General features: G+C 40.4%; 1 protein-coding gene across 6 annotated transcripts in view; it reads right to left on the reverse strand.

The window, feature by feature from the left end:
• The window catches only part of NTN4 (netrin 4), a 132976-nt gene that overhangs the window by 89248 nt on the left and 16264 nt on the right, over window positions 1-27464 (reverse strand). For 4 of the 6 annotated variants that reach the window (XM_053251258.1, XM_053251252.1, XM_053251257.1 and 1 more), the window contains exons 3-4: window positions 21283-21313; window positions 4959-5104 (exon numbers count right to left, since the gene is read on the reverse strand). The gene's annotated coding sequence lies outside the window, so the exon portion shown is untranslated. The remainder of the gene's footprint in view (window positions 1-4958; window positions 5105-21282; window positions 21314-27464) is intronic. The other 2 variants (XM_053251254.1, XM_053251253.1) reach the window with 2 other exon arrangements.

Raw genomic sequence — 27464 nt, forward strand, 5'->3', positions numbered from 1 at the left:
CTTCTCAAAACTTGTGGAATAATACAATGCTATAGCAAATGTGAAGTTTGATACATGTCCTGCACGATAAGCATCAAAGTCAAAATATGTTGTTGTTTACATTTGTTCCTCCCCTACCTTTCCCCCCTTTTGTTTATGTTTTGGCTCTAGTGTAAGAGTCAAACTGAATTCAAACCCATCTCTAAGAATGATTGCTACTTTCCTTCTGATAAAGTGGGTTCTAGTTTTTTTAAAAAAAACAACTCCTCTAACTTTTGCTAAAACAAAATTGTTAGTCTTTAAGGTGTCTCCAGATGATTTGCCATTTTCCTTGATATTAAGCTGTAATGGGAACATGAGGAATATCAGTTTGCTGAAAATGTATGATAGAGGCAAGTTTCTTCGAGTTGTAACACTCAGCAACATATGACTGTTATTGTCAGAAGGCGGAGTTAGCAAGGAGGAGATTAAATGCGTAGTTCTGTGTTCCTGTCTAGACACAGGCACATACTGTACATGTTGTCGTGTTTAAAGTAAATGATAGCAGTAAAGGAAGTAAGACATGTTTTTACTTTTTATGAAAGTTTGCACTGAAAATTAAGCATGTAGCAAATGTCACCTTAGCTGCATTTCTAGTTATAGAAACTGAGATAAGCAAACAAGTTAGAGCAAATACTAAATGATTATAATCATGTGGATGATAACAGTGTTATAAAAGGGCAGAGCTCACATGAACAGGATTATAAATGTTTATAGTCATTGTGTCTATATTTTGAAAACTATTTTAATCCAGTGACAAAAGGCAAGAAAGTGGCCTGAGCCAATGGCAGATGCTTTACCGCAAAGGTGTATCTAAAAGGAAAAGGAAAGATGCCAAAAGCCCAGAGCACATTTTAATATTGTCTACATTTGGAGGCTTGAAAAAATGATTTTACAGAAAATATAGGCATCTCCACTCTACCCCTGTAATGTTGCTGAAAATATGTATGGCAAGATTTAAGTTAAATTAAGGAAATTATACATTTCATTACGTTTCCATTCCGTGATAAAGAGATTTTCTTCCAGGCCCTGGGTTTGGTTTCATTCAGAGATGGGGAACAAAAGCAAGCACATTTGCCTTTTGTGGGTTATCATATACATGTTGTCTTAGCAAACATGTCTTGCCAAACTGATGCTGAGATTATATAAATGAGGGTTTGCAGAGGAGAACTAACATCGGGGGGGTGGGGGTGCCTCATCTATAGTCTACTCACTATTTCTTCCCTTCAAATGTCCCCTGAGGACACTTCTACCTCAGCAGAACTTATTTTCAGTTTTGAAGCCCAGTATACAAGACTGTTGAAGAAGGAATTTTCAGGGGAGATGAGACAGGTAGAAGAAGGGTTATGTACCCTTCTCCTACCCACCAACCCCACCAAATTTCCCCTGCAAATGCCCTCAGCACCCTGAATCAGCTTTACTAGAAATAAATGGGGTTAAGAAACTCAAATTCCCCTTGCAACCTAAGTTCCTCCACTGGCCAAAAGACACATTTCTGGCATTCTGTTTGTCTGCTTGTTTGTAATAGGAATACTAACATCTTGGAATAAAGTTCGGTATACATGTTTATTCAAGATACATTGGCCTGATTCACACATATTGTTCAAATATAGGTTTAATGTAGGTTACCAGCATTAGCATCAAGGTGGTTTATGGTCTGAGGTGAATCTGAGATTCCTGTCTTGGCCTCCAGATGCTCCAGATGTACACACTATCATGCTAATGTCAGTAATCCACATTTAACCTAGATCTGAATGACTGTGTGAACCAGGTCATTCTGTGTTTTCAGGTTCAAATACCAGTTCATGTATACACATCTCACATACTTGTGTTTGCAAGAAAGATGTAACTAATACTACAGTACAATATCCAATTTGAAGATTGAAATATTAAGATGATGGAAATGGGTGTGCATATTCAAAACACCGTTCTGAACTGCACTGAATCCCAGGATCTAATAAGAACAGCCCTGCTGGATCAGGCCCAAGGCTTATCTAGTCCAGCATCCTGTTTCACACAGTGGCCACCATCATCTTAATATTTTAATCTTCAAATCGGATATTGCACTGTAGTGTTGGTTACATCTTTCTTGTGCACACAGGTATTGGTTTATTAACAGAGGTGACCTTTTCATGAGGCAAGGTGAAGCTGTTGCCTCAGAAAGCAGATTAGGCAGTGAGCAGATTAGACAGTGTTTCACTGTGTGAAACAGGATGCTGGACTAGATGGGCCTTGGGCCTGATCCAGCAGGGTTGTTCTTATGTTCTCAGGTGCTACAATATCTTGGGCCACCCTGTTTTGTCAACAGCTATTGGTAATATGTATAGGAAGTGCCTTATAATTAGTCAGACCATTGGTCTATCCAGTATTGTTTACACTGACTGGCAGCAGCTCTCTAAGGTTTTAGACAGAAGTCTTTCCTAGCCCTACCTGGAGATGCTAGGGATTGAACTTGGGACCTTCTGCATGCAAAACACTCAGCTACAATAGAATTAGAAAGTTAGAGGGTGCCTTATGAGCTCTCTAGTCCAACCCACGGCCAGTGCAGGAAATCCATAACAAAATGATCCCCAGTAGACGGCTTCTGCATTAAGACCTCTAGCTGCTCCATAGGTAATTGGTTCCATGGCCAAGCTGCTTTTCCATTAAGACGTTTCTCCTAATGGTCAAATGAAATCTTCCCTCCTGTAACCTAAGCCCATTAGATTTAGTCTTGCCCTCTAGGGCAGCAGAAAACAGGTTTTTGCCCTCTTCTGTGTGACAGCCCTTCAGGTATTTGAAGAGGAGAGCTGGTCCTATGGTAGCAAACATGACTTGTCCCTTTAGCTAAGCAGGGTCCACCCTGGTTGCATTTCAATGGGAGACCACATGTGAACACTGTAAGATATTCCCTTTAGGGGATAGAGCCCCTCTGGAAAGAGCAGAAGGTTCCAAGTTCCCTCCCTGGCATCTCCAAGATAGGGCTGGGAGAAACTCCTGCCTGCAACCTTGGAAAAGCCACTGCCAGTCTGTGTAGACAATACTGAGCTAGATGGACCAAAGGGCTGACCATACCCTGGAACTTGTTCTCTAGATCCATGACCATCTTTATTGCCCTCTGAACTCATGTGGGTACAACAGCACTGCTCAACTTTGGCCCTCCTGCAGATGTTGGCCTACAACTCTCATAATCCCTGGCTATTGACCACTGTGACTGGGAATTATGGGAGTTGTAGTCCAAAAACAGCTGGGGGCCTAAATTGAGCAGGCCAGGGATACAACAGTTGAGCAGACCTGGGGAGAGGAGAGCTGGTCTTGTGGCAGCAAGCATGACTTGTCTTCTTAGCTAATCAGGGTCCACCCTGGTTGCATATGAATGGGAGACTAGAAGTGTGAGCACTGTAAGATACTCCTCTCGGGATGGAGCCACTCTGGGAAGAGCAGAAGGTTTCAAGTTCTTTCTCTGGCTTCTCCAAGATAGGGCTGTGAGAGATTCCTGCCTGCAACCTTGGAGAAGCTTCTGCCAGTCTGTGAAGACAATACTGAGTTAGATAGACCAATGGCCTGACTCAGTATATGGCAGCTTCCTATGTTCCTAACATACTTCTTAAAGTGTGGTACCCAGAACTGGACACAGAACTACAATAAGTATCTTTGCTATACAATAAGAACTATAATATTATCTTTGCCATATGTTAAAAACAGTTGCAAATCCTGTTGATCTGTATAGTATGCATTGCATTAACAGCACAAAGTTCACGATTAGCAGTCTCAAGTTTCTTACATTATGAGACAATAAAAGTAGTTGAGTTGATAACTAATAAATACACAGAGTATACCACAACCCTGGAGAATCTGCACATGGCTATGGTATATTGTGACTGTTTTCAAATGTATGGCTCCTGCATGAAATACCACCATGTGGGAGCATTTTTCATCCATATGGAGGCTATAACTTTTGAATCCACCTTCGTGAGGTATTTCGGTTGTCATTTCTGGAGAGACTATTACATAATTTTATCCTTCTGGTACTATCAGGGATAGTACCAGTGTGTGGGCAACCAGGGGTACAGACTGAGGACAGAGAACTAACGTGGTATAGTGGTTAGAGTGTTGGACTAGGACTGGGGAAACCAAAGTTCAAATCCCCATTCAACCCTGAAACTCAATGGGTGACTCTGGGCCAGTCAGCCTAACCTACCTCACAAGGTTATTGTGAGCATAAACGTAGCCATGTATACTGCTCTAGGCTCCATGAAGAAGGAGCAGGATATAAATGTAAGCAAATAAATTCAAGCAATCCAAACATTTCCATCCCTATCATATATAATATTTTGCTGTGCCATTGATATTGCAACCACGTAATTTATACAACTGAAGTCACTAGACTGGGTTTAGGAACTCAGATGAGAGGAAACGCTCTCACTGTTTCCGGGTAATCTAAAGGCAGGAAGTTATTTTCTAATTTCTGGTCTGAATGTATTATTTAATGTATTATTATATAACCCCTGCTAACTTGGCAAAGAGACACCTTTTAACATGGTGATTCTCTTTATTTAACAGGGGGAGAGTAACTGGCCCTATCCACCCCCAGCACAGTACCTCCAGTGACTGTTGCTGGTGTCTATCTTATGTTTCTTTTTAGAATGTGAGCCCTTTGGGGACAGGGATCCAACTTATTTGTTTGTTATTTCTCTGTGTAAACTGCCCTGAGCCATTTTTGGAAGGGTGGTATAGAAATAAAATAAAATAAAATAAAATAAAATAAAATAAAATAAAATAAAATAAAATACCCCCAGTGAGGCACTACCTTGGTGTGGTTGTGGGGCTTGTGTGGTCTGAGGAAGGTGAGAGCTATGCCAGAGGTCCAACCATACTGGACAGGTCTCACCAGAGGAGCCAGACAAAGAGTGCCTCTCCCATCAACAATATGGTGAGACGTAACTTTAATAAATCTGTACCGGATTGGTCGTCGCCTGGGTCAACAAGGACCGCGCCAGGTGCTGGAGTCCCTGGACATCTGGTGGCAAGTGGGCAACAGGACAGGATCTTCAGTTGAGCAACCAGGGCTGGAGACTGCAGGGTTACTGGAAGAAACGTCGCTTAACTGGAAAAAATATATGAAAAACGCCAACAAGGAAATAATGATTTGCTATTACAAGTCTAGTCCAACTAGAAGAAGTTATTTAAAAAGAATGTACCAAATTTGGAAAGAGAAGCATCCAGATACAGAAATAACAGAACACAGGCTAGCAGACCAGAGAAGATTCATAATAAGAAATAAAGTATTCACAGAAGCTGAGCTGGAAGAACTGCAAAGAGCAACACAGGCTCAAGTTATGGAAGAAGAATTACCACCAACTGAAGAAGCTGCTCAGGCGCAGGTGGAAGAGATGTGGTAAATAGAGGATGCCACTGTTGCTGGACTGTTTCAAAATAAAAACCAGGCAACTTCCCCTTTGCCTTCACCTCAAAAACCTGAATGCCATTTAACAGAAAAGCAACAAGAACTAAAGCAAAAAATAACTGAGCACATGAACCAAACAATCACCAGGGTTCGACTTCCAGCTCTAAAAACAGTTGCCAAAAAACAGCTTGCTCAGGCATTAAAAGATGTCAATGCTGCACTTGCAGAAATAACAACCAATAATTTGCAAGAAACAAACCAACTAATGTACAGTGCAGCAACAATAACAACACAAGAGCTCGGATATAAGATCAGTGGACCTGTAAAAAAAGGAAGTAGTACATCACCTAAATGGAAGATTAGATTAGAAAATAAAATCGCCAGGCTTAGATCAGATGCTAGTAAATTGAAAGATATGAAAGACAAGAAGCTGAAGAATGAGAACACCAAACAGTATCTGATCCAAAAATACCACCTAGATTCAAGGAAAATTAGAGAAGTCTTGGAAAAAATAAAACAGCAAGTAACAGCAGTGTCAAAGAAGATTAGCAGATACGAAGCCAGAATTACACAACACAGGTAGAATCTCCAATTCCAGTCAAATCAGAGACGTTTCTACCAAAGCATAGAAGGAGAAACTGCAAGAAACCTAGAAACACCAAATAAAGAAGAAACAGTGCAATTCCGGGGGAAATTATGGGGCAATCCAATAGATTATAATAAAAAAGAAGGCTGGGTAAAAGAGGTCAAAAATGTAACCAACAAATGCAAGATCTAATAATAACACCAGAATTAATAAGTGAAAGGGCGACGAGGCGACGATGAACTGCATGGCTTTTGGCTTAAACACCTAACAAGCCTTCATAAACAACTATCAAAACAGTTCAATCACATTTTGCAAGGAGGTGATATTGAACAATGGGCTAACAACTGGGAAAACTTATCTCATAATGAAAGACCCAGCAAAAGGTGCAGTTCCAAGTAATTATAGACCAATCACCTGCCTGCCAACCATGTTCAAATTATTAACTGGAATAATAGCAGATGAAGTAATGCAACACTTATTAACAAAAAGCAGCTTCCAGTTGAACAGAAAGGAAACTGCCAGAACACCAGAGGCACAAAAGACCAGCTGCTGATTGACAAAATGATTTTAGAAAATTGCAAGAGAAGAAAAACAAATCTAAGTGTTGCATGCATTGACTACAAGAAGGCCTTCGACTCATTGCCTCATGCATGGATACTAAAATGTTTAGAAACAACTGGTATCAGCAAAAACATTCAGATATTTATTTTAAAAAGCAATGTGGAGTACACAGTTAACAATCAATGGTGAGACACTTGGACAGGTTAGCATTAGAAGAGGTATTTTCCAAGGGGACTCACTATCTCCTCTGTTATTTGTAATCACCATGACTCCACTTTCACAAATGCTAAACAAAACAGGCCTCGGATACCAAACATCTAAAACATCAAGTCAAATAAGCCATCTGATCTACATGGACAATCTGAAGCTGTATGCAAAGTCCCAGTTAGAAATTGAATCACTGCTAAACACTGTCCGTATATTCAGTAGCGATATAGCAATGGAGTTTGGACTAGACAAGCGTGCTGCATTTATAACAAACAGAGGAAAAATAAGAAATACAGAAGGTATAGAACTGCCCAATGGAAGCAACATCAAGAACTTGGAAGAGAAAGAACATTACAAATACCTTGGGCATTCTCCAGGCTGATAACATTGCACACACTGAAGTTAAAAGAAAAATTGGAAATAAATACATCAGGAGAGTTAGAAAAATCCTAAAGTCCAAACTCAATGGCAGGAACACCATACAAGCCATAAACTCCTGGGCTATACCTATTATAGGATACAGTGCAGGAATAATAGACTGGACCCAGGCAGAGCTAGAGACGCTAGATCGTAAGACCAGGAAAATAATGACTATCAATCATACTCTGCATCCCCACAGTGATGTAGATAGGCTATACCTCCCTCGCAGCTCAGGTGGAAGAGGAATGCTGCAAGTCCATCAAACAGTAGAGGAGGAGAAAAGAGGCCTTGAAGAATATATCAAGGACAGTGAAGAAGATGCACTTCAAATGGTCAATAACGCGAAACTATTCAACACCAATGAAACAAAGCAGACCTACAAGAAAGAACAAGTCAAGAACCGAGCAGAAAAATGGAAAAATAAGCCACTGCATGGTCAATATTTGCACAATATAAGTGGAAAATCAGACATCACCAAGACCTGGCAATGGCTTAAGAATGGCAACTTGAAGAAAGAAACAGAGGGTTTAACACTGGCTGCACAAGAATAGGCACTAAGAACAAATGCAATAAGAGCAAAAGTAGAAAAGTCAACAACAAACAGCAAGTACCGCCTTTGTAAAGAAGCAGAAGCAACAGTGGACCACCTAATCAGTTATTGTAAAAAGATCACACAGACTGACTACAAACAAAGGCATGACAAGGTAGCAGGGATGATACACTGGAATATCTGCAAAAAATACAAGCGACCTGTAACCAAAGATTGGTGGGACCATAAAATTGAAAATGTTTTAGAAAATGAAGATGCAAAAATATTATGGGACTTCCGACTACAAACAGACAAGCATCTGCCACACAATACACAAGATATAACTGTAGTCGAGAAGAAAGAAAAACAAGTAAAAATAATCAACATAGCAATACCAGGGGATAGCAGAATAGAAGAAAAAGAAATAGAAAAAAAATAGCAAAATACAAAAATCTACAAATTGAAACTGAAAGGCTGTGGCAGAAGAAGACCAAAATAATCCCAGTAGTAAATGGTGCCCTAGGTGCAATTCCAAAACAACTTGAAGAGCACCTCAACACCATAGGGGCCACAAAAATCACCATCAGCCAATTACAAAAAGCAACTTTACTGGGAACAGCCTATATTCTGCGACAATATCTATAATAATAACAGCAACAACATTGATAATAAAATTCAGCCATCCCAGGTCCTTGGGAAGGACTCGATGCCTGGACAAAACAAACCAGTCAATAGCACCTGTCTGAATGTGTAAACAACAACACTAATTATTATTATTATTATTTATCAGATTTACTCTATTAGTTTGTGTCTTCAGGATATCCTTTATCCTTAATATAATTCATTCAGTGCTGGCCCAGTTTCATGACGGTTTATAATCTTTGGAGGCTTTCCTGAAAACCAAAAAGACCCATCTTTTCAGCTTGGCTTTTAATAGTATTTAACTGGTTTTTAATGGTTTTTAAAATGAGTTATATGTTAATATTTTGACTGCTTTTATTTTATGTTTTGTGTTAAACTTTAAATGGTTTGAATTTTGATGTAAACTGACCTGAGTTGTCCTGGTATGGGTGTTATATAAATGAAATAAAGAAATGGGTGCCCTTATCCTCCCTCATATATGTGTACAATGAAATAAAATGCTCTCTACTTCTTTCTTGCTAGGTTAAGCAAACCAATCTTTATCATACTTCCCATGTTAGATATATTCTCCATTCTAGTGATTATTCCATGCTGGAAAATGCAGCTTGAAGCAAGAAACAGCTTAGGATCCAGAGGATAGCATAATGATATTGCATAGAAAATATATTTCATGATCTATCTATCTATCTATCTATCTATCTATCTATCTATCTATCTATCTATCTATCTATCTTTATATACCGCCTGAGATGTGCATCTCTCTAGGAGGTACACACAATTTAAAACACACTAACTATAAAACAGAGTAAAAAAAGTGAAAACAATTTCATAGAATAAAAAGTCAAAACAACCTCATGAAATAAAAACAAAGTAAACAGTTTAAAATTAATTTCAGTTAAAAGCCTGAGAAAATAGGTGTGTCGAGGTTCTTCCTAAAAGCAAACAGAGAAGGAGATGTTCTTATTTTAACAGGGAGCATATACCAAAGTTCTGGGGAAGCCACAAAGAAGGCCCAGTCCCAAGTAGCCACCAAATGAGCTGGCAGCAACCGTAACCAGACCTCTCCAGGTGATCTTAATAGGCGACAGGGTTCATGACAGAGAAGGCGCTCTCTAAACTACCCTGGACCCAAGCAGTTGAAGGCTTTATAGGTAATAACCATCACTTTGTATTTCGTTTGGAAACATATTGCCAGCCAGTGCAGTTCTTTTAAAAACAGTCTTATATGTATGGTCCCTTTGGGTTGTCCCAGAGACCAGTCTGGGTTTATGTTTATATAATTTTATATAATTATATGAACAGAATTATGTTTATATAATTATAAACCAGTTTATGTTTATATAATTTTTCACTTTAGTTAATTGGACAGTATAATCTGGGTATTTTAAACCATTAAAGGTTGGATCTAAGGAAAGGACTTTTAAGTACAAGCTTAATTCAACTATTGAAATCAAAGTGTAAAACATTTAACTCTGGCTCAATTGTGCCCTAATTTTGAGAGCAACTATTTAGTTCAGCTATTTTCCCATTAAGACTATTTGCATTGTAAACAATTTTTAAAAATAAAAGAATTTGAAAAATGTGAACAATAAGGTTTATTTTTTAACTACAAGTCTGATCAAAGATCACTTTTTAATATATTGGCATCTGTATAAGTATGCAGCATTCTTGTTATAGTTTAACAAAATGTCTTTGCATGGGGTTCAATTATTCAGATGCTTTTTGCTACCTGAAGTAGTGTCATGTGTTTTAGTTTGTTTCTGCCAATGTCTTCATCATTCCAAATAGCTTACCTTAAAAAAAAAATCGGACACAATTTCCATTAGGAGAAAGATCTAGGATCTGAGTACAAGTCAAACTGGAAGGCAGTAGAATATGGTATCTCACAAATTAAGACTTCTTAGACTTGTACTGTTATGGATTTGAAGTAAGTGACAGACCCTCCAACTGCAATCTGAAAGTCTGAAAAATACTGCACTTTCTGGCAGAAACCCTGCGCCTATACATACAACTAAGCTACTTTTGTGTGAACTAACGATGTAGTAGGTTAGCCATCTGTATCATCCTGCCAAGTGGGAAAAGTGTGGACACAAGAGAGTCTGTATGGGCTTCATATCTGTCATACATACAAATTTACTTCTGATATAAAGTTCATAGAAGGTGCTCTCACCAATGAAACAGTTCCTCCCCAATATATCAAGCCTTTTATGTCAATGTTTTTTGTAGTTTTTTGCTTTTTATCTTTGAATAAGGAACTGTATACCAAGAAGGAGGAACGGTACCACCAAATCCAGGAGGACGCCAGCATGATTAACAAGTAGAGTCAGGGAAGCTAGAAAAGGGAAGAAGACTTCTTTCAGAAAACAGAAATCCTGCCCAAATGAAGAGAACAGGAAGGAACATAAACTATGGCAAAAGAAATGCAAGGAGACAATAAGGAATGCAAAAAGAGAGTTTGAGGAGCATATAGCTAGAAGTATCAAGGGGGATAACAAAAACGTCTTTAAATATATCAGAAGTAGAAAACCTGCCAGGGAGGCGGCTGGCCCCTTAGATGATGAGGGTGTGAAAGGGATTATTAAGGAGGATAAGGAGATTGCAGAGAAGCTGAATGAATTCTTTGCATCTGTCTTCAGGGCAGAGGATACTGACCATATACACTCTCCAGAATTGAGATTTCAGGTTTAGCGGCTGAGGAATGGGGCCAATTTGAGGTGACAAGGGAAGATGTTCTAAACTGTCATGAAAAATGATAAATTGTGAGGGCCAGATGGCATCCACCCAAGAGTCCTGAAGGAAGTCAAATTTATTTATTTATTTATTTATTTATTTATTTATTTGACATTATACCGCCCAAAACTTATGCCTCTGGGCGGTTCACAACCAGATAAAAACAAAGATAAAACGTTAGTTAAAAACAAACCAAAATTGCTGATCTCCTAGCAAAAATATATAACTTGTCTCTAAAATCAGGCTCTGTACCAGAGGACTGGAAAGTAGCCAATGTGACTCTGATTTTCAAAAAGGGATCCAGGGGGGATTTGGGAAATTACAGGCCGGTCAGCTTTACTTCAGTGCTGGGTAAATTGATGGGAAGCATATTTAAGGACACAATTGTTAAACATATAGAATAAAAGGTCTTGTTGAAGGAGAATCAGCATGGCTTCTGCAAGGGAAAGTCTTGCCTTACTAACCTTTTGGAGTTATTTGAGAGTGTCAACAGGCATGTTGATAAAGGTGATCTGGTTGACATAGTATACTTGGACTTCGAAAAAGCTTTTGATAAAGTTCCCCACCGAAAGCTCTTGAGTAAACTTAGCAGTCACGGAATAAGGGGACAGGTTCATGTGTGGATTTGTAACTGGTTGAAGGACAGGAAACAGAGAGTAGGAAATGGACAGTTTTCACAATGGAGGTAGGTAGGAAGTGTGGTCCCCCAGGGATCAGTACTGGGACCAGTGTTCTTTAACTTGTTCATAAATGATTTAGAAGTTGGGGTGAGCAGCAAAGTGGCCAAATTTTCAGATGACACTAAACTATTTAGGGTAGTGAAATCCACAAAGGATTGTGAGGAGCTGCAAAAAGATCTTTCCAAGCTGGGGGAGTGGGTGACAAAATGGCAAATGCAGTTCAATGTAAGCAAGTGTAAAGTGATGCACATTGGGGCAAAAAAACCCAACTTCACATATATGCTGATGGATCTGAGCTGTCTGTGACTGACCAGGAGAGAGATCTTGGGGTCGTGGTGGAAACAATGAAACATTGAAAGTGTTGACTCAGTGCCTGGTAGCTGTGAAAAAGGCTAACTGCATGCTAGGAATCATTAGGAAGGGAATGTCCTTATGAACTAAAAAATGTCCAAGATGGAAGCCATCGAACAATCATCCCACTTATTCATCACATTTCTGGAGAGTTTGGTTCTGTGGTTTTCTCATGAGTGAGTTAACTGTAGGAAAAGTTATAGCTAACAGCAAAATGAATAAAAACTCACTTTCTTCTTAGATATCTTTAGAAACCCACAAATAAACAAACAAAATCAAAGTGCTTTTTCTTCAACACCGATATTTTTCAATCAGGAGACTTGTCATTAGGGGCAGGTGAGGGGCACATGAGGCAAGGTGAGGTGACAGTCTCAGGTAGTGAGTGTGCCATGGGACAGCAAGTGCAGATATCCCACTTCACCCATCTATCTACTGTTACCACTGGTCTTTTTCGGATATTGCCCCTCCTGACCTCTCTTATCAGCTCTGTCCACTTGGCCAGAGGTCAACACTGATGCCATCTCTCTTCCCCTTCAACTTCTGTGCATGCATGTGCTCTGTCCTAATGCCAATGTTTGCTGCTGCTTGCTACATCAGGTAGTGTGTGTACATCCCATTTTCTCAGCCCCACAAGACTCTCCCAACACGAAGCTCCTCTGCTTTTGGTCCTGGAGGGGAGAGACAGCAGGAGAGAGCAAGCCAGTCACAGCTGCTAGCACATTGGCAATGGTGGGAGTAGGCATACTGCCTTCTATCACTGGTGAACCAGAGCTAGCAACCAGCTCTCTATCCTTCCTGCTGTCTCTCCCATCCATCTGTGCTTTTGGAGTGTGGGGCAAGTACCGAAATAGCTGTGTTCTTTCACAAGGATGCTCATGCTTCAGAAGCATGGGGGTCAGCAGTATATGTGTGAGAAGTCAAACACAGCATTAGGCAGGAGTCAGCAATGACACTCACTATTTCTCTTTCAAAAATGAGGAAGATTCAGTAGTAGAGAATGAGTGGTGTAGTGGTTAGAGTGCTGGACTAGGACCGGGGAGATCCGAGTTCAAATTCCCATTCAGCCATAAAACTAGCTGGGTGACTCTGGGCCAGTCACTTCTCTCTCAGCCTAACCTACTTCACAGGGTTGTTGTGAAAGAGAAACTCAAGTATGTAGTACACTGCTCTGGGCTCCTTGGAGGAAGAGCGGGATATAAATGTATAATAATAATAATAATAATAATAATAATAGAATTATCAGGAAGATTTTGCTGGAACTTGAGATATTGGAGGTCTCTATACTGGTAATGAATGCTTCTTGCTTCTTTAGGACTAAACACACATTATGCACAAATAAACTATGTGTATTGCTGGAGCCATTTTAAAAAGAAAAACAAGCTTGGGAAGGGACTATTATGAATGGAAACATGAGAGGAAGGGTATTTAGAAGGTCTGTGCAAATTCAGATTCAAAAATTAGGTCTGTGAAAGTTCAGATTCAAAAATTGAGATTTTTCTCATAAATTAGTAAAAATCAGTAAAATCTGAATGATTTTTTTTAAAAAAAATTGAATTGCTAAAGTTGGAACTAATTCAGAAATATTGAAAATTTCAGAAATACTTTGGAATGTTGGAATTAGCAAAATGGAATAGGATTTTCCCCATAGAGGTTAATGGAATTATTTTTTTAATCGTTAAAAAATCTCCAGTTAGTCCTAGAGTCTGGAAAGTTGCCATACATGTGGGAAAGGAGGTCAGAGCTCCCTGTAGTGAATTTGAAGAGAATTGGTCAATTCTCTTGGACTATAATTCCACTAGCATGAGGAGGAATCTGATAGTTTGCCTTCATGAAAAGGGGTAACAGATTGCCTCTTTTGCCCCCCTTTTAAAGTTCCAGAATGGATGGGCATACAGTTATGGAATGTTGCACACATGAAGTCCACATTGGCAGGATTGTGTAAATTTTTCAAAGCTATGAGTCAATCCCCTGATTTTTGGTGATTTTTTGAAAACTTTCTTTTAAAATGGCTTAAAATAATGAGATTTGGCTTGTTTTAAGGAAGAATTTTACCAAATGTTTTGGCTCTAAAGTCCCGCCTTGGACCATCATTCCACCCACAAGTGGAAGGAAAAGGACATTTCTTTGATTTTATTTTTCTTCCCTATTGCAGGAACAGGCAGATCTTTTAAAAGGGACTAAAAGAACTTCACACCTTGTAATCCCTTAATGGCTAGAAGGCAAAGTGATAAATTCTTTCTAACCACAAAAACAGAAACATTCAAAGTACTTTCACTTTTACTGACTGTGTGCTTCTGCAATTGGGAAGACAAAAATTAGTATAAAATTAAAGGAATGTCCTTTCCCCTCCACATGGGGTGGAATGATGGTCCTAGGGAGGGCTTCAGATCCAGAACAGTTTGTAAAGCTTGAAACAAGCCAATTTTAGCCCTTTTTTCTCTTTTTAGTTCTCCCCCCCACCCCAAAAATCCCACCAAATACGTAAGCGTTACCCATAGCCTTGGAAAAAAGCGTTACCCATAGCCTCGAAAAACACAGAGTCCTGCCAATGTGGACTTCATGCGTGCCAGATTTCATAATTGTATGCCCATCCATTTAGGAGATACAATTGGGGGGGGGGGGACTCTTACGAAAAGTTCAAGGGGAAAAAATCACCAAAAATAAGGAGATTGATCAATTCTCTTCAAGTTCCCTACAGGGGCCCCTGACCTCCTTTCCCACATATGTGGCAAGTTTCAAGATTCTAGGACCAACCAGTGATTTTTTTTTTAAATTTCCCCATTGACCACTATGAGGGAAATTAAAATTTAAGTAAGAATTTGTATTCAAATTCCAAATCCAATCCGATATCAGATATTGCCAGGGTTCACAGAATCAGAATCTGATATTGTCAGATTTGAATCAGGTAGAATCCAAATCTGAATTTTCTGAATGCACACAGACCTAGTATTTAGCCTTTCCCTGTCCCCCACTGGCCTCCCATATTGCTTTTCCTTCAACAGGGTCCAAAATTACATGCGTGCCTGCATGTTTTCTGACATAGACAATTTCATACCTGATGTGAAAAGTCAACATGAGGCCAAATCCACTCTGGACTGGAGCTTATTTTCCAAATGGGATACAAAGTTGGAGACAGGAAATGGCATTCACTCTGGAATCAATGACCCAAGGCAGACTATGTCATGGAAAAGCTAGTCCCTGAACTTCTTGCCATACAAAAGAAGAGCAAGGAGGACTCAACAGCGAATTAAAGATTTCTGGTAGGAAATGAATGCAGATGTCTTTCTTACCTTAGTGTGGAAGGGAAAAGTGAGGTACAAATGGCAGTACCAAATCTCAACAATTGTACATTACAGTTCCGGTCCCATAATCTATATTAATATTGGTTAGTAACCGACATAGAACTGGGTCATATGAATGGGTCCAATACACATTTGGCTCCATGACTATTGCACTTGAAAGTACCCTGCCACTGTTAGGACTTCCAGAAGGGTGTCCATGTTAGTTTGTTGCAGCAACAACACAGGATAAATTACCACAGCAATAACAACTTTGGATGTGTTGTCACTGTTAGGACTGTTGAAATTGGCCAGCCTGTGTTAACTCCACTACTACACGAATGAAAAAATAAATTGGTTGAATCTGCTCTATGAAAAGAATTCTTTTCCTTTTAGAATGCTGCGCTATTGCTATTGAGTCTTCAGGATGATGCTGATGTCTCCATTAAGCATTAATGGGCCTAGTAACAAATAAAATCCAGACACAACATACAATAAACTGAAAAGGTTTCACCAAGATTCCTAGGGAATATTCATTGTTGTTAATTTATGAGAAAAAGTGACATCTAGTGTTAGTTAAGAGAGTGTGCAGGCCAAGATTCAGATATTACGTTTATTTAATTAAAAAAAAAATACTGTGGCCTACATCCAGACTAAATTACTTAGGAGTAGTCCCATTGAAATTAATGGGGAAAGTTATTGATGACTCGCTTGTCCCATTAGTTTCAGAAGGACTATTAATGAGTAATTTAGTAAATGTCAAGACTGGAAGAAGATGAGCATGGTTTTAAAATTGGAGGAAGAAACATCAACAACCTGCCCTTGGATGACACTACCCTGATAGCTGAGAATGTGGATGATCTGCAAGCTCTAGTAATGAAAGTCATGGAGCACAGTATAAAAATGGGACTATGACTAAATGTAAAGAAGACCAAACTAATGACAATGGGTACAGCAACCAGCCTCAGAACTGACAATGAAGACATTGATGTAGTGTATAGCTTCTGCCGTCAACAGTGAAGGATCCAGCAGTCAAGAAATGCGCCACAGACTAGCACTTGGTAGGGTTGCAATGAAGGCCTTGGAAAGGATATTTAGATGCCATGACATGTCTACACCTACAAAGATTAGAATTGTTTGGACAGTGGTTTTTCCCGTGACACTCTATGGATGCGAAAGCTGGAATTTGAAGAAGCAACATAGAAAAAGCATTGATGCTTTTGAATGTTGGTGCTGGAGAAGACTTTTGAGGATACCATGGACAGCCAGGAAAACAAACAAATGGATCATAGAGCAAATCAATCCAGAATTTTCACTTGAGGCACAAATGACCAGGCTCAAACTATCATACTTCGGACACATAATGCAAAGATCCAGTTCCCTTGAGAAGTCCATAATGCTGGGAAAAGTTGAAGGAAAGAGAAGAAGAGGATGACCAGCAGCAAGATGGATGGACTCGATTATGATAGCAATGAATGCACCATTGAGAGACCTTAAAGGCCAAGTTAGACAGATCGTCCTGGACAGAATCTATGTGGTCGCTAAGAGTCGACACCGACTTGATGGCTAAGCCATCAACCAACCAACCAATCAATCAATCAATCAATCAGTAAGATTTGTAGTGAAGTTGTGAGACATTTCTACCTCACTTCTGAGTTGGCTTGTTTTGCTTGGACAGGACAACAAATCCATTAAATACATATAAATCAATAACTTCAGAGTAAATCCTTCATGTCACTAGCCCAGTTCTGAAAACACTACTTACATACTATATTTGGTCCTCAGATATCATATCTCACCTGTTGCAGCTTACTAGTATTATGGCACTGGTATCTCTTTATGAACTTTAGTTACAGAATATTGTAAAAATATATGGCATACCTCTCACTGACATGTAAAACATTACACTGAAGGTCTACACTAAATTAGGTAGGCAAATAACAGGATAGCCTCAAGGAACAATAATTATTCAAGGGCTATGCTTGGACAGTTCTAATAATATCTTCCCTGTGGAGTAATGAAATAAGGAAGGCTCACTCTATTCAGATTACTACATCTCTTCTAAATTAACATTTTATACATAGAAAAGAAAATATCCAGTACACATTATATCAGTTATACTAAACAACCCTAAAATTTAAAAGCAAGTATAGTGCAATCCAGTCCAGAGACAATCTGTCAATTTCTTCTATTGCACTAAATCCACATACGTATTTCATTTTTCCAAAAACAGATTTTTCTCCCTCCTCTAAATCTAACTGGTAGTCTGAATCTCTTGGCTCTCTTGTTTTCTTTACAATGGGATCTTACAAGGGTGTTATTGCTATATGTAATATCTGAGCAATACAGTTTGTGGCAGTCAAGAGAATCATACAATGAAAGACTGCTTCAATTGTACTATGAGTGCTTAGTTTGTACAAAGTCCCCTTGAATTTACTGGGACTTACTTCCAATTATATATAAGTAGATTTGGGCTGAAAGGCTGTTTGGAACCATTCTGAAAGTGAAAAGGATCAAGTGGAACATCCATGATAAAACAGTCACCAGCCCACATACTTTCATCCCAGTATGAATGTAAAAGGTGTGTGGATGAACATTGTTATGTATAAACTATTATTTTTAAAAACAAAGGTATGTCATGAGTTTAATTTAACTGTATATGACTGCTTGTCCATTATGGTTGCCAGAGAAGACTAGAGTGTGCAGAACCACATTCAGAAGTACCCTGAAGTGAAGGAGAATCAAGACACTATTTTTGAGAAGGTTGTCTGGAATCAGCAGAGACTGTAAACACATATTTTTGAATGAGGGTGGTAACCCACAAAAGCTTTAGGCAAAGAATTTAAGTGCCAGTGCACCTATGTCCAGACATGTTCAACTTTAGCTGAGAATGCTGGTACACACAATATTTTAGGAGGACTGAATTTTGAAATAAAGCATTTAGTGCAATTCTTCATACAACTCTCTGCCCAAACTAAAACACGTTGTAAAATGTGTCTGCATCTTTAAGTAGAGTGGGAACAATTTCTCTTTGAGTTTCCAGTGGGTCCTCCATAACTGGTTTTTGAACAGACATTGCCAGCGGTTTTGAAGAGAATGAAAACATCAGGAGAAAATGAAGAAGCATGCTTTCAGTTTTGTTGAACTCAGTGGGGCTTCGCACACATTTAGGTGCTGTGCAGCCTGATCCTATACATGGTTCCTTGAAAGCAAAAGAATCTCACTGAGTTCACCTACTTTCAAATAAGGATGTATAGGATGGGAGCCTAAAGCACATTTAACTTGCTTTCAATCTTGTTTTTGGTCAAGAACAATTAAAATACCTATTTGAACATGTTGCACATAATGCTAAGTGATCATATCTTCAAAGGTTTTAAGTCTTGATCTTTTAATTTATCTGATCTCATGAGAAAACCACATCAAGATTTTCTTGAATGAGAGATTCAGGCCATAGAGTTACAGATAGATTAAAAACATGGAGATAGGGCTGTAACTCAGTGGCAGAGTATCTGCTTTGCATGTAGAAGGTTCCAAGTTCAATCCTGGGCATCTCCAGGTAGGGCTGGGAGAGACTCTTACCTGAAATCTTGGAGAGTTGCTGTCAATCAGTGTAGAGAATACTGAGCCAGATAGACTGATGATCTGACCCAGTATAAGACAGCTTTCTACATTCTTATGTAAGAATGATAAAAAATACATAAAGCTTGAAATACTGTTCTGTTAAATATTATTTCCACTGGACAATGGATCTATTTGCTGATTCTTGAAATACTTGCCTCTGTTATATACCATTTATATTGGGGTCTAATGTTTTGAAAAAGAGAAACCTCTGGTAAAAATCTTACCATTTGCCAAGTTGGGACTATCATTTTAAGTTTTTTTTAAAGTACAAACATTATTTCTGTTTCGCCCAGTGGATTTCTTTTGTTATTCATTACCCAATGCATACAGGTTGCTAACTAAAATAGTTATTTGGTAATTTTAAAGAGTCAGGAGAAGAATGTCTATTGGCATATAGACTGAGTGAAGAATGCCAAGAATTCCATTGCTGTCACTTATGCCTGCAGCTAACTTGGTTCCCTGCCAATTTCCTAGTGGGGTAAGGGTGGGATCTATCCTAGGGGCAACTGGAGCTGTTACCCTAGAGGGAGGGTGGGTTTGCTTTTGATTCTTTCGTATGGGGGGTGCAATCAATCACTGGCTGATTTATGGAGCTCTCTGGCAATTATTGCCAGAGAGCAGTTTTGGTGTAATTTTATTTCCACATTTCCTAACTGTCTAGTCTTCCCAAACAGTTCTTTGAATGTATAATCCTGCTCGGTACATTTTTGCCCTCTTGGTGTTATTTACAATGAGGGTAAAATGCTTCCTTGCATCTGTAGTCTGTTTTGATTGGTGGTGGCTTTCCAGGGGCTTCAGGGAAGCTGCCTTTCCTAAGGCGGCTGCCCAAGAACTTTTTCAAAGGAATATGTCAGGAATAACAAACAAGTGCCCAATAGATCATTAGCACAGCCACCTTTTTCCCACCAAAGGATGTGTGGCAGTCATGCTGCCCGTTGCGGCAGAAATCACACTTTACCATTCATAAATGCTTGCTGCTAATCAATGACTGGAGACACAGAACAGATTTTTTAGACAACTGATTTGAGAGAAGCATTACTTCCCATGGTGTGCATACATATCTCATTTGTCCCAGTGTCACCTCTGGTCAAACAGGCATTATAAGTTTTAGAAATAAAGCAAAACTCTGCAAAACCTGTTTACCATGGTAAATCGTCATTTTCTGCCAGTCTGTGTATAAATAGTTCTGAGCTAGATGGACCAATATTCTGACTCAGGCTAATTCCTATGTTCATTACACCAATGTAATGTAATTCACATTACATTTTCCATTTTAAATTACTGTTTTCTCTGTCGCTTTCTATTTTTCATTTTCTCTTTGCAACCAAGAGATGAAGTCATCATCTCCTCACCCTTTCCTGTCCTCTAGCTTTTCCTCTCTTTCATCAAAATGTATTATAAGGCTGTGTGGATAAATAATCTCAAATGATTAAAGGTAAAGTGTGCCATCAAGTCAATTTCGACTCCTGGCGCCCACAGAGCCCTGTGGTTTTCTTTTGGTAGAATACAGGAGAGGTTTACCATTGCGCCTCCTCCCGCGCAGTATGAGATGATGCCTTTCAGCATCTTCCTGCAGCGATATAGTATCAGTGGGGATTCGAACTGGTAACCTTCTGCTTTTTAGTCAAGCATTTCCTTGCAGTGCCACTTTAAATGATTACAAAACAATTAAATAACAAGGCAGACACTAAAGCAGGACAATATAATTTCATTGTTTTTAAATTGTTCTTTAATCATTTACTTGAAAAATGGAATATTTTTCATTGAGTAGTTATTAATCAAAATGTAATCAGGAATGGATATGTTTCAGTATGTTTTTCACTAGTTGCAGATTCATCATGGAGGTTGGGGGGAAATTCTTAGATACTTCTATTAATACGTACACTATTAGGGGTTTGGGGGGAATATTTTGCATTAATCCCATTAACTGCTCAACCAAACTCCTTATTAATTGGTCAGCCTTACTGTCTGGCATTGTGTTTTCTAATGTACATCTTATATTATTGCACAACTAGGAAAAGATGCAATGTCTGCATGCAGGTGATGGAAAAAGTGGTTTACTCAATAAAATGTCATGGCTATAGGCTGTGTAGTCCAGACCTAGTCCAAGACCTAGAAAACACTACCTAATTTCTCCTGTGATCTAGCCATTAATAGCTTTTAAAAAATGTTTCAGAAAAGCAAATTCTATTTTATTTTTTACACAATGAAACACTCCCAGCATTTGAGGATAGATTTTATTTTAGATGCAAGGACTAGGCCTAAATACTTACTTTTGTAATCCTGGTGTATGTCCCTTTAAGTCTAGAAAAGGAAAAGAGATAACATTACAGGATCACCAGTAAATGTACACAGATGCTTGCATCCTTCTAGCAGATAGCAATCCAGCCTTAAACATAAGCAAAATTCAAAGTTAATTTGCTAGGAAGTACATTAATGTATAATTAATGACATATGCAGAATCATGCTTCAATGGCTATATCATCAATAGTTGTAGCCTCCCCATTATGGAAACGCACATCATCACAGATATGGTGTTCACTTCTTCAGTTAAATGCCAGAGTATCCATAGACACCATGGAGGTGGGGGTGAGTGACAGGGCTGGGGTGGGACTTCTGGCCCATCTTTAGACAGTTCAGCGAGTTCAGCATAATCTAAATCAGGGATTCTCAATGTTGGGTCCCTAGATGTTATTGGACTTCAACTCCCATAATCCCCAACCAAAGGCCACTGGTTCTGGGGATTATGGGAGTTGAAGTCCAATAACATCTGGGGACCCAAAGTTGAGAATCCCTGATCTAGATAATGTCTGAATAGGGCTACAGAGGGATTCCAGAGGAAGGGGAGGTGGCTGAAATTCCCCACCATGCAGGCTAGATGCAGGGTTCATCTAGAACTCTTCAGAAGTACTATTACGACACCAGTGTTTCTCCCGTTGCACAGGTGCTTCATAAGTCAGAATGTCAGCCAGTCTCCTATCTATTTCAACCAAGAAGAGTACATTGTTAAATGTTTGTGTTGGTTTATTAAAGCAATATGCTTCAGTCTGAAGTAAACTATTGGTTCACAAGGGTAAGATACTGAGTCACTCTACTTGCATATTACAAAGTACCTGTTTAGAAACACATTTGTGTTAATATGTTTTATCATAAAAGCATTCTTCATTGAGCTTTAGGAGGTTTTTGATAAAGGAGGAGGTTTTTGATATTGATTCAAGATGGGGTAATTCCCCCCCCCGCCATAATCTGCTGCAATAAAGTAATGAAAATGGTCTCTACCAATCCTCACTGACCTGTCCTTTCATGAACCACCACTGATGGGGTCATAACGCCAGGAATGACTCCAAGGGGTAGCAAGGGGTGGTGGGTGTCCCCACCCCAAATATTTTCTGCTCACCCATCCATCAGACTGGAACTTTACAGCCAAGTGTCAGAAAATATAGTCATACATATTATGGTCCTATGGTCCAAGTCCTAGAACTTGATTTTAAAAGGTCTCTTTCTTTAAAGAAGCCTCATCCACTCTACTCCAGACTAGCAGCAGAAGCCAGTGCAACCAGGTGGCTAGCTTTCTTCCTTGACAGGAATTGTGCTGGATGAGACTGTTTGTGCAGAGTTACCTCCTCTGATGATTTCAACTGGCCTGGCACTGAACTCTCTCTCCATCCCAGTTTCCTGCCACATGATCTTGGACAGGAAGAAAAAACTAGCAAGAAAAGTGGACTGGAATGTTTGGCCTACTCAAAGAAGATAATCTTTTCTAAAAGGAATCTGGCCCATCTATATATTTATTTCTCCTAGGCATACCTGTTGCTAATCCCATGCATGACATCTCTCACAAGAGTTTGGGAGCAGCTGCCCATTAGCGACGGGGATGGGAGAAAATAGGGATGCCAGCCGCCAGTGGGTGGCTGGCCAGTGGTAGCGGGTGGCGGCAGGCCAGCCTGGCCGCTGGGAGTAGCAGGCCGCCTAAATTAATCACTTAATTTAGAGGCTGTTATATGCCTTGAATTAGGAGATTCAACATCATTATTAAATCGGTATTTAACAATAAGGCAGGGGGGCAGATAGAGGGAGTCTGAGGAGCAACTTCTCCTCAATTTAAAGTGGGGAGGAAAGACACTTTTGAGGGGGGGGATAATATGGTTTATTTAGGTTTGTCAGGGGGCAGATTTTAGTAATATATGGGAGAAACTTCTCCTATACTTAGGGGGGATCTGGAACCCTGTTGTGAGGTTTTTGGTGTCTATATCAATGACAACCATCTGCCGGCCGCCGGGAATGGGCAGGCGAGCAGGAGGAGGTGGTGGGCCAGAAACTGTGGGCATGGGAGAAATGGGTTGCTCCTGCCGGCAGGCGGCCGGCCACCGGGAGCAGCAGGCAGTGGAGGGCCAGCCTGGCCGCCGAGAATTGGTGGCGGGCTGGGTGGGGGAGAAACTGGGTGGAGGGGAGATGCGGGCCAGTGGGGGCAGAAGCAGGCTGGCCAGGCCAATGGAGGTGCAGATGCTCTGCACCTGACTTGGCTAGTTTTTTGAATAATTTTGAAAATGTCAAGCAAGTTTCATTAATAAGGAAAATAGACTAACAATGTTGAGCAGGTTTCATTAATAAGGAAAATAGACTAATAACATTAATTTTCTTGCCTCTATAAGTATTTAATGTATAGCAAAAGGCCAATGTATCAGTGCATTATTACATTCAAATTAATTAACAATATCAGTGAAAGCAATTATTAGTTACTTGTGGATCTTTTCTCCCCATCAAGGGATCTACATTTTCAACCAAGGAGAGTGGCTAGAAAACAGGACCTGTCCTTGCTCACTCAGTGGGGCACTGGGAGTGCATGTGCCAAACTCCAAACAAATGCCAAGTCCTTCCCCTCTCCCTAAATCGCTGTTGCTTTCAGACTGCAGATCGAATAATGCTTCTTTGGGAGTAAGCCTTAATAAGCACACTGTGGGACGTATTTCCAACTACACTTGCATAGGATGGCACTGTAAGGCAGTTTCTAGAGAGGACAGAGGAGGGCTCAGGCTCCCCCTGGAGAAGAAGGAACTGACCAGTGTTCCCTCTAACAGGGATTCCCAGATGTTGTTGACTATAACTCCCATAATCCCCAAGCAAAAGCCATTGCAGCTGGGGATTCTGGGAGTTGTAGTCAACAACATCTGGGAATCCCTGTGAGAGGGAACACTGGAACTGACCAACAGTGTGACCTTCTGCCTTTCTGGGGTGCTCTCTGACTGTGCCTGCCTGATGCTGCTGTTGTCCCAGCCCACTCCATCCATTGCCGCTGCTGTTGCTCAAGCAGCAGCAACTGGCTCACTTGCTTGTCACAGCTCCATTACTGCTACATGCATCTCATCTGGTCTCAAGCACCCAACAGCATTGAGTCGCTGCTGCTCATCAGTAGGAGAAACCGTGAGCTTTCCATGGCTCCTACTGTTGCTGCAGAATATTCCTACCTGGGGACCAGCAGAAAGGTCCCTGTAATCCAGATCCCCACCCCCACCCCGGCATTATATTGTGTAGGTCTATTCTAGTGTCACCCCTCCATAGCTCAGAAGGCCCCAGGTTCAATCCCTGGCGTTCTTAGTTAGGGCTGGTAAAGACTCCTGCCTGAAACCTTGGAAAGCTGCTGCAAGTTAGTATAGACCACAGCTGCACAATTCTGGATGGGAACTGTAGTCCTGCAGATGCAGGAGGGCCAATGTTGTGCAGTCCTGATGTAGACAATACTGAGTGAAGTCAGTGGACTAATGGTCTGGCTTGATGTAAATCAGCTTTCAGTGGTGTAGTGAGGGCATAGGCAGCCCCTGCCTGTATGCCCACCCCACCCACAAGTGGTGGCATGCTCCCTTAGCCAGAAATGCCAGTCGTGTGTGTGTGTGTGTGTGTGTGTGTGTGTGTGTGTGAGAGAGAGAGAGAGAGAGAGAGAGAGAGAGAGAGAGAGAGAGAGAGAGAGAGCGCCAGGGTGGGGGGAGAGGGAGGGAGAATGGAGAATTTTACTTAACCAGGAGCAAACCTAGCTGCTGTTGGTATCTTGAACACAGGGCGGGAGGAGGCTCCTGACCTGGCATCCAGTGGGGACGTTGCACTGCCCCTCACTGCACAGTTGATTGCCATGGTGTGGAGGGAGGTTAGGCTCTGTCCCAACCTGGCATCCAGCAGAGAGGCTGCACCTCCCCTTGCTGCCCAATTTATCTCCATTCTGTGGAAGCACTTCAGGAGCCTCCTCCCACGCTGCATTCAGGATAGCAGCAGCATCTAAGTTTGCTGCTGGTTAAGTTCCCCACCCTTGCCCCCAGGCATAGGAGGGGAGGGGAGAGGTGAGCCGGCAGCCCTGGAGGTAGGAGGTGCAGAGGTTCTTGGAACCCATGTGCTCAGTTACAGTTCTGTCCCTGTCAGTTTTCTATGTTCCTGACTGCCTGTGTTTAATACCCTTGTGGCACCCCATTGAACTGCCGCCTTGCCAGGCATGGACTTCTCATCCCGTCCAATCAAGCAATTCATTAGCTCCTTCCAGAACAGGAAGGATATAAAGCATCTATTCCTGACTGGACTCAGGCTTTGTCTCTGTTTCAAGGTCTCCTTGGTCATGCTTTATGCTTGGCTTGATTCCTGATTCTGGCTCTGACTTTTGATGACTTTTGCTCCTGGTTTTTCTTTATCAGCTTGACTTTTACCTTTGACTTCATTCTGATGTATGCCATCTCTCTTGATATTGGCTCCTTGGTCTGACCCTTCAAACAAGTACTTTTGGGAGTGGAAGATGTTCCATTCATGCAACGGAGGAAGGGCCATTTTTGGCAATCCACCTTCCTTCTGCAGCCCAGAAGCAAATTTCTGGGAGGGCACAGGGGACTACAAAGGGAAGGGGGAGGAGTCAGCAAAACTTGGCCACCCTCCTCTTGCACAAACAGAACTTCTTCTATTCATGGAAGAAGTTGTTGGGATACTCCTCAATACTGTTCCATTGTAAAAACATTCCTCTTGCCATCAAAAGGATTAAAATTGTTCTTTTTACAGGCTTTTCTCTCCTTCTTTAAGTAATATTGAAAACATACCGTGCCATTCCACTCTTATGGTGGCTTTGACATTACACACAGAAATAGTAGGAGAGGAAGTGCAAGATGTTCACACTGCATCATACCTCTGCTCCCACTTCTGTATAATGCACATAGCAGTCTCTGTCACTTTGAGACTACAATTCATTCATATTTTACTACACAAATCAGTTCAGTTCAGGCTTTGTTCACATCAGCAGCAGAAGAGGTGGGAAAATTGCACACTTTAAACTGTAGGTGGGGAAGTGCATGGGCAAATGCTTCCCCAGGAAAAAATTCTCTGCAAATGTTAAGACTAGCACATCCAAGAAAATGAAAAGCTAGAGTTCCTTTCCCTGTCATCCAGTTTTCCATGCACAAGTTACTTGTTTTTAGTATAAAGAGAAACACTGGATTGTGTTTTATACCACCTGCAGTTTAAAGTGGCATTGTCCAGGAAGAGTTTTGCTGTTTATGAGAAATAGGTCCCACTCTGTTAAATACACAATATAAGCAGTGGCCCAGAGTCATGGTCACTTACATCCAGCACTTACCAGTTCTTGGCAGATTATATATAGATGTCTGTGACAGAAAGCAAGTACAGTCTACATGCTGGAACACGGAACATACTGTTCCTTGTAAAATCAGCTACTGCTTAATGTAGGCCAGCTGTACACTGTACTTTACACTGTATACTAGCAGAAAGCAAGAATCAAGCCCATGTTCTCCTATGCATAATTCCTGAAAATTGAATTCAACTGATGGATCACCTCCTTGTATTTTCTCATGGACTTTTCAGTGCTTGATCCTACTAATGCTGATGGTATTCCCCCCCCCCCCCCAATTAATACCAATAGGAATTTCTCATAGGTTATTTAAAACCTAAATTTAAATGCATGAAATGTACTTGCACTTTTCATCCTGAAATAGTTCCTCTCTATACACCTTTTTCTTTTGATTCTTTTACCCAACCACTTGAGCTGTGGGTGCCACAGAAATAGCAAATTTTATAGAAAGCTGCTGCAGGGTGCAAAGACCACTAATTATGGTTTTTATATTCTGTACTCCTGTACCATTTGAAGCTGTTCTCTGTTTATCCGTACTGCTCTTCTTTACACTGGAAGATGCTGTAAAGAGTGAAAACTGACTATCTTTAATTGGAGAGTGGATCCCATTGCATGTAAACATAGCAAGACAGACAAGTGTATGTTTGTCCCATGTCATTGTATGCATGTGGCTTTTCCTACATGGAAGTGATATCCCAAATAGAAACAATCACATGCATGAAGCAAACCTGTTGTCATGTCAAAATGTTGAGCTCCATCACTTCACCCTATCTTCACCCTAAACATTCCACTGGATTTCTCAGGCTAAATTTATCCTCTTTGAAATCCTGATGACAACTCTCC

This window comes from Hemicordylus capensis, chromosome 5 (assembly GCF_027244095.1).
Source record: "Hemicordylus capensis ecotype Gifberg chromosome 5, rHemCap1.1.pri, whole genome shotgun sequence".
Taxonomy (NCBI): domain Eukaryota; kingdom Metazoa; phylum Chordata; class Lepidosauria; order Squamata; family Cordylidae; genus Hemicordylus; species Hemicordylus capensis.